The sequence below is a fragment of the Schistocerca americana genome, chromosome 7 (assembly GCF_021461395.2).
Source record: "Schistocerca americana isolate TAMUIC-IGC-003095 chromosome 7, iqSchAmer2.1, whole genome shotgun sequence".
Lineage (NCBI taxonomy): Eukaryota > Metazoa > Arthropoda > Insecta > Orthoptera > Acrididae > Schistocerca > Schistocerca americana.
In genome coordinates, this window is record NC_060125.1 from 613,259,402 (window position 1) to 613,268,383 (window position 8,982).

Genomic DNA, 8,982 nt, shown 5'->3' on the forward strand with positions numbered 1-8,982 from the left:
CCAAACTTTACAGAAGCTCTCCTGCGAACCTTGCAGAAATAGCACTCCAGAAAGAAAGGATATAGCGGAGACATGGCTTAGCCACAGCCTGGGGAATGTTTCCAGAATGAGATTTTCACTCTGCAGTGGAGTGTGCGCTCATATGAAACTTCCTGGCTGATTAAAACTGTGTGCCCAACCGAGACTCGAACTCGGGACCTTTGCCTTTCGCGGGCAAGTGCTCTACCATCCTTTTTTTTTTTGACGTTCTTCGTAAAATAAGACAATATCCTTTGAAAACGTAAAACATAAAAGGTACCTATATTTCAGCAACGGCCTTCTGTTTTTATTCTTTTTTTTTTTTTTTTTTTTTGTTAACATAAATGAGTATACAGTCTCACCATCAGCAGCATTTTTTTTTTTTTGGGAGCACAGGAAAAAGAAAACAAATAGGCTGCAGATAGAGAGCTATTTGTGAAAAGGGTAAACATGCGTAAGGAGAAAAAAAAACTTAGAAGAGGAGGAGAAAAGAGAAGTGAAATAAAATAGGAATATTTTCCGCGCAATGCTCCACTTTGGCGCGCCATCAGAACAAATGCATTCTACCATTGACCATTGAAGGGGAACGTGGGATCGTCCAGTCTTGGCTGGCACGGTTCGTTGAGATTCCAACTTTGAGGCGGGTTGGTGAAAATACTCTGTAAATAGTTCGCGAAAGTGGCCCGATAGTGTCGATGCTGGCGAAGGGTGTGGTGACGTACTTGGAGGCGTGTCCAAAAGTCCGCCGGATCGACGATTTCGTCCCGGAAGAGGTAGTTAAATACTTCTGCCAGTATCTCGTCTCCTACCTTCCACACTTTACAGAAGCTCTCCCGCGAACCTTGCAGAACTAGCACTCCTGAAAGAAAGGATATAGCGGAGACATGGCTTAGCCCTCGGCCGGGCACACAGTTCTAATCTGCCAGGAAGTTTCAATCTAAAAGTAGCATCCGTGTGGTGTGAATAACTTGAGTCCTTTTTTGTCAGTTTCCGCCTGTAACTGCTCAAGCTCTAACCTGGACATTTAACATGCCAAAATCATGCGACTAGTTTGATTCTTTTAAAAGCTTCCGCGGACTGTTCTTAACCTTCGTGCTGTGGAGGAATGCCGTGAGTGGATCCAGATGATGCATGGAGCCTGGCGATAGCTGAGGTTTACACTGAAGCGCCAGAGAAACAGTTACACCTGCCTAACATCGTGTAAGGCCAGCGAGAGCACGCAGAATTGCTGAAACAGGACATGCCATCGACTCGGTTAATGTCTGAAGTAGTGCTGTAGTGAACTGACACCGCGAATCCGGCAGGGCTCTGCATAAAACAGTATGAGAACGAGGGGGCGGAAATTTCTTCTGAACAGCACGTTGCAAGGCATCCCAGATATGCTCAATAATGTTCATACCTGGGGAGTTTGGTGTCCAGCGGAAGTATTTAAACTCAGAAGAATGTTCCTGCAGCCACTCTGTAGCAACTCTGGACGTGTTGGATATCGTGTTGTCCTTCTGACATTGCCCAAGCCCGTCGGAATGGACGTGAATGGACGCAGTGATCAGAGAGGATGCTTACACGCGTGTCCCTGTCAGAGTCGTATCTAGACGTATTAGGGGTCCCACACCGCTCTATCTGCACATCTCACACACCATATCAGAGCTTCCACCAGCTTGAACAGTTCCCTACTTGCATGCAGGTTCCAACCCGTACACATCCATCCGCTCGATACAATTTGAAACTAGACTCGTTCGACCAGGTGACACGTTTCCAGTCATCAGCAGTCCAATGTCGGTGTTGACGGACCCAGGCTGGGGGTTAAGGCTTTGTGTCGTGCAGTCATTGAGGGTACACGAGTGGGTCTTCGGCTCCGAAAGCCCATATCGATTATGTTTCATTGAATGGTTAGCTCTCTGATACTTGTTTGTTGCCCGGCATTGAAATCTGCACCAATTTGCGGAAGGGTTGCACTTCTGTCACGTTGAACAATTCTCTTCAGTCGTCGTTGGTGCAGTTCTTGCAAGATCTTTCTCCGGCCCAATCGATGTCAGAGATTTAATATTTTACCGTACTCCTGATATTCACAGTACGCTCGTGAAATGGTCGTACGGGAAAATCCCCACTTCATCGGTACCTCGGAGACGCAGTGACCCATCGCTCGTGCGCCGACTATAACACCACGTTCAAACTCACTTAAATCTTGACAACCCGTCGTTGTAGCAGTAGTAGCCGATTTTACAACTGCTTCTGACACTTGTATTATACAGGGTGTTACAATAAGGTACGGCCAAACTTTCAGGAAACATTCCTCACCCACAAATAAAGAAAAGATGTTATGTGAACACGTGGCCGGAAACGCTTACTTTACATGTTAGAGCTCATTTTATTACTTCTCTTCAAATCACATTAATCATGGAATGGAAACACACAGCAACAGAACGTACCAGCGTGACTTCGAACACTTTGTTACAGGAAAAGTTCAAAATGTCCTCCGTTAGCGAGCATACATGCATCCACCCTCCGTCGCGTGGAATCCCTGATGCGCTGATGCAGCCCTGGAGAATGGCGTATTGTATCACAGCCGTCCACAATACGAGCACGATGAGTCTCTACATTTGGTACCGGGGTTGCGTAGACAAGAGCTTTCATATGCCCCCAGAAATGAAAGTCAAGAGGGTTGGGGTCAGGAGAGCGTGGAGGCCATGGAATTGGTCCGCGTCCACCAATCCATCGGTCACCGAATCTGTTGTTGAGAAGCGTACGAGCACTTCGATTGAAATCTGCAGAAGCTCCATCGTGCATGAACCACATGTTGTGTCGTGCTTGTAAAGGCACATGTTCTAGCAGCACAGGTAGAGTATCCCGTATGAAATCATGATAACGTGCTCCATTGAGCGTAGGTGGAAGATTATGTGACGAAAATAAATTGAGCTCTAACATGGAAATTAAGCGTTTCCGGACTTATGTCAACATAACATCTTTTCTTTATTTGCGTGTGAGGAAAGTTTCCTGAAAGTTTGGCCGTACCTTTTTGTAACACCCTGTATAGGCCTTGCCGATCGCAGCGCCGTATTCTGCCTGTTTTCATATCTGTCTATCTGAATACGTAGGTTCTATGTCTATACTATTTTCTTTGCCGCTTTAGTGCGTTTTGTGCATCAGCGACTTTTTCCGAATGACATGTTGAAGTCGGGCATAAAATCTACCTCTATCCGCCAGTTTTGTGAGCCCAGATGTAGATCTCTGATGTCAGAGCAAGGAAGTCTACAGATTCTTATCCTCTGTATAGTGCGCCCTGTGGTAGTTAACCTAAACAATTTTCACCAGGCGTTACGCGAGAAAGAACTCTGCACTAATCCGAGCTTTGAACTTCATATCAGCACGCAATGTAATAGTCTTATGTGGGAGCAGAATCGAGAAGTATTTTAATTTTGCGTTCTCGTGACATTTCGTGGTAGCCATGTTGTATTTAGGAAAGAAACTAAATACGACCATGTTTGGCCATGCTCAGACAGATCGAGTGCGACATCCAAACAGTATAGAGACCACTTTGTGAACCAGTATTTACACTTTTCCTCTGGGGCAAGTTTCATGATAAGAATAACTGAAGGCATAGTCAGAGATTTTATCGAGTGACAGAGCAAACTTATAAGCTTTGACTGCAGTCCAAACTGAACTTCAGTTCAACTAGTGGGTCATCATATGCAGTGTTAGCATAGATTATGTTCGATGCTTTTTCATCAGTGCCACGACTCCATGACTATATTTTGATGTACGATATACCAATAAATAAGTGTTGTTTATTGCTCTTATGCTGCCGCAACTTAATTTTTTTTTGGGCGGGGGGGAGTGGTACCCTGTAAAAGTGATCGGGCAGTTGTTCATCTTCGCTAATGTGAAACACGTCTCTTCTACTGAACAAGTTCTCGTACTCTTCAGGTACGAATTTAAAGGCATTGTCTACTACTCATCTTCTTCTTACCTTTTCTCACACCACCACATCGGAAAGTTTGTCCGTGGCGTGGTGGTTCACCCTATAAATGAAGCAATTTCACGAATGGCATACATCTCGTTTGTGGCGTAGGAAGAGCAATAGAAGTCATCGCCTATTCCGTTTTCGTTCTTAGATCCCTGATGGTTGGTCAGTCTAAACGTGTTGCGGATCACGGGTATTCGTTACTGCGGGTTTGGTATTCCACAACGGTCACCCTCTTTCTCCATATAATTCGCTACTCACCTGTTTCTTCCTCCGTCGGTAATTCGTGCACGCACTACGGGTGAGTCACTTGCTTTCACCAAATTTTATTTAATTGCTGTCAGACATGTCTCGTTGTTCCTGAAAATACTTTTTCCCCGTGCACATGCCTCGCACGCATAGCGAAGGTGCCGTAATGTAAGAAATACCCTAAGTTTTCATGCCGTGTAAAATTAGTTCCATCGATCTGACCTAGACAGTCTGCTCTTGTGATACTGCTAGAGACCTTGCCAATGTCTGCGATATTCATCTAACTCGTGGCCTTCAATGCCCCTCTACCGTTCAACGTTCTGAAGTTGAGAAGTGGATGACAATAACACAATGCGAATATTTGAAAACTAAACAACTATAAAAAACATAAAATTTTGGTCCTCCAATGTATCAGTTGAAGTAACCTCGAGGTAATATTACACGAAGTACCAACAGAGCGTATATGTTAATAACCGTTTTTTTTTTCTTTTTTTTTTTTTTGCTGCTCCAGTCGAGGAAGGTATAATCTTATAAATCATAAACACAGAATAAACGTGAATCACAGTCATAAAACACATGGCTGTCGTCATATGTAAAAGAAATTGACATTTAAAAGGCAACATTCACACCTTTCAAACCAAATCATTGAAACAACAGAATGGCCAACGGTATAAATTTAACAGTGTCTCAAATATCAGACATGATCCAACTAAAAATGTTCGTAAGGTGGAAAAATGAAGGTATTGACATATGTGCTCTATCGGCAGTTCGTAGAATATTACCTTAAGGTTACTTCAACTGCTACGTTAGAGTACCATAATTTCATGCATTCATTTTTTTGCATTTGTTAAGTTTTCAAATATTGGCATTGTGTTATTGTTCTTTGGTAAAAAGGTCCTGAGGACGGTGGTAATATGCCGCCGAAACTAGTCGTGTGATAGAATACTGACATCCTCAAAATAAAGCTGTGGTGGTAATTTTCCTCATATATACCATCAGTTGAAGTCCCTCATCCATGCAAGAAGGTGGACATCAATAAATCCGTATAATTGATTTCAACCTACGTGACTAAAACAAGAAATACCCATAAGACTTGGTGGATTGTCAGTGCAACTTCACAGACGTACACATTGTGAGCGGGTACATCTGTGTGGCAGGTAGATCGCCCACCAGGGCACATTAGCGTTTAGCGTGTTTAGTGTTGTTACTAGACCTCTGATATTGCTGACACCCAGACGATACATCACTTCTCTATGGACATCGTGGCGCAGCAACTCCACTGAACTCGACTGCACCCCCTTTGAAGTGCCCTGCGACAGCAACGTTCGTTCTGGAGGACACGGTGGGAGCACTAGAGACCGTTAAAAACCAATACACATAATTGGAGCGTTATCGGCTGCAGGAGAGAGTCCTTTTGCTTTTTGACCCCTCGTGTTTTGAGCACTCCAGTTATGTGACAACGGGTGGATGTGACATTGATACATGCATGAGTAGAACGCCAAAGGAGCCCTCTAACAACCCACTCGAGTCCACTCATCCGCCATAGTTGAGCACTTTAAAAATGTGCCTGTACAGAGACAAGTCTTGACATGGATACTGGGCCCCACAGGCATGCTATATTGTTGGCTTGTTACCAGGCAAGCAGAAATGGAAGTCTGTCAACAGGTTGCCTACCTGCAGGTGTCTTGGACTCTCATCACAGTTTGTCTCACTATAGGTACAATTTTAAGTCTTCAACACGGGTGTGTGGGTTGAACCCATGGTGTTGTCGACCTGGAAAGCCTTAGAGGGACCCTTTGCCGTTTCCTTCACTGATGTGCGAGTGCCGTACTCTTTTGTGACCATACCATAGGAGAGCATGAAGTAGGTGGGCTGAAAATGTATAAACGCACTTTGCTGCTTCGGATCGCATTCAAGTTTCGTGGAATGGTTTTGAGTGGTACCTAGTGGTCCCACCCTGTATATCAAAGGAAAATTTGCTGTCGCATTACACTCCTAAGTGGCGCTATCACGTTCGTAGGGTTGCAGGACTATAAGACAGAGAAGGATAGAATCTTCAGAGAAGTGTCAGCGGCGAAAAACGTGGTAACAACATCGGTTGCTCATCACACAGCGTATTCTCGATTTCGACCATGACATTTGTGTGAATCAACACCCCCAAAACCGAGCGAGGTGGCGCACTGGTTAGCACATTGGACTCGCATTCGGGAGGACGACGGTTCAATACCGCGTCCAGCCATCCTGATTTAGGTTTTCCGTGATTTTCCTAAATCGCTCCAGGCAAATGCCGGGATGGTTCCTTTGAAAGGGCACGGCCGACTTCCTTCCCCATCCTCCCCTAATCCGATGAGACCGATGACCTCGCTGTTTGGTCTGTTCCCCCAAACAACCCAACCCCAACACCCCCTAAAAACGCTTTGTACATTGACGCATTTTATGCCACTCACTATGTAATTTTCTTGTCCATTCTGAGCATATTTCTGTCTGAGATATTGTCTTCTGCTACCCACCAGATAATCGAGCGATTTCAATGCTGGTCGTTGCAGTACTCATCTCCATCACAGAGGCGTCAAAAGGATAAATGAATTATGGGTAACACGAAGTGCACCGAACTGCCTAACATGTGTCATGTCCACGATGGCATTTCTAAGGACTGTGGTGAACTCTGATGCCGATGTGACCTAACTCATCCACCTTACACTTTACAAGAACTTCTGTGCACTGGCCTTTTTTTCGCGTTTGTCGAAAGCTTGCTTTCTGAAGTACCACACTGCCTCTGGGTGACGTCACAGGGCGGCACGTTTATACGCCGTTACAGAGAAAGGTTATAGGCACCTATGAGCCATATTTCAAACCTCTGCTTCCCAGTGGGAGACAATTAAAGGGTTCCGAAAAAGTTATTCTTTAATTGTGTTGTGCAGTGTATTTATTACTCTACCAGCTCTTTCAGTGAAAGAGGACGAAGAGTGAAATCTAACCTTTGCTCACCGAGAAAATTTATAAAAAAGCTTAAAACTCTATTTTCTGCCTAGGAATCAACCTGTGAAACAACCTGGGTGGTCCGGCGTAGCGACAAGCGCCGGCCAAAGATGAAGAACGCAAGAGCAGTAGAGATGGGGGATCCGCTCCTGAACTGATTCATAGAGTTGAATCTTTCAAAGGAGTGAACAATCAGTGATTCAGAAAAGAAGAACGGTAGCTCCAAACGTTTCCCACAGCAGAGAGAGAGAGAGAGAGAGAGAAGGAGCATATCAGTGGGGCCTCTGCTGGTCAGAGCACACTACACGCCACACAACACAGCCAGCGCCGGCCTCTGCCCTGCTTCTACCTTGGCTGCCTACATTGTACAGTGCCCCATTGGATTTTGTGTTTCACATATGCCGTGCGGTCTCTGTGCTTCCTCTGCCGCGTGCAGTGTCTGGCGCAGCTTAACTTAGTATCGCACTCCGTCGGCGATCGTTTCAGTCGCACGTCCTGCCCTCTGGGCAGTTAATGCTAGCAACAGGACAGAGAGCCGCCTAGCGGAGAACATAAGAACTACTTGCAACAACCTGCTCGCAAGAGAACGGACGATTTGTCTGGGAGCGGGTGACTGGTGGCAGTTCACCGCTCCCCCCACCCTCGGAACTCGCCCGCTCAATGCTCACTCCACCGTTCTCGACTCTAGCCAGAGCGTTGAGCAAAGCAACTCAGGTGTCACTCTGGTCTCTGCGGTCTTAGCTCACGCAGTAATACAGATTCTCGCGGCTCGACCTGCTTGACTCAGCGCCTCTGCATCGGAGTTCGTCTCTACTGGATATTGTTCTTCGTAGGAATACCACTATGTATACTACATTATTATGTTATGTATACATCATTTGTTTTTATTTTATTTTTATTTGTTTAAACTGATCAGATTAGGTTACTGAAGACTCCTCTTACTATAGGATTTTTATTATGGACACTCGAATTTACGCTTTAATTACGAGCGAACCGATAAATGTATAGCAAAATGTGATACACCAATATTTTCCTTGTTTTATTCTGCGTAAGGCTATATGCAGCACTTTAGTCTTACAGTCAAATTTATATGTATTTTTTTCTTATTCTGGTACGGATTTTGCGATTTTAGGCGTCTTCGGAAGAAAACGTTCACTTTAAAAATATATGGCTTGCGATGTATTTGTACGAGGTTAATGAAATTTTAATACATTATAGCCAAATATATTGTTAATGTAAATCTCAAGTTACAACATTTTCCGATCACCCAAAAAACCACGATAGTGCAAAATAAATCAATAATCAGAAACTTTGTCATATCGTGGAAATTTCAATAAACAATACAAAATTCTTACTCATTATGTGTGTTACTTCAAAGTAGGATCAAATAAGATCAAATAAGATCAAAATACAGGTATAGTACTAGAATAAACCAAGTTTAAATGCAATGTGCCTTCCATTTATTTTCTATTGTGAGTGAGTGGTGAGTCATGAAAAAGAGCTAGTTCATTTCAGGGAGTGAACAGTTCTGATCCGATCTCTGAAAAGAACAGTTTTGCCCATCTCTAAAGAGCAGAGAAGGCTGTGAGGTGGGGTCATCCAATAGCACGCTGACTGGGACCGCACAACGACAGGAGTGGCCTCCACCCAAAGAGAACACAGACGCCGCTCCTGCCAGCCTCCGCCGGACAGTAGAAGATGGATACTAGGAGACCCGGACTGGAAGAGAGCACTACAAGAGCTGTTACTTGTGATCCATTTCCATTACTTGCACG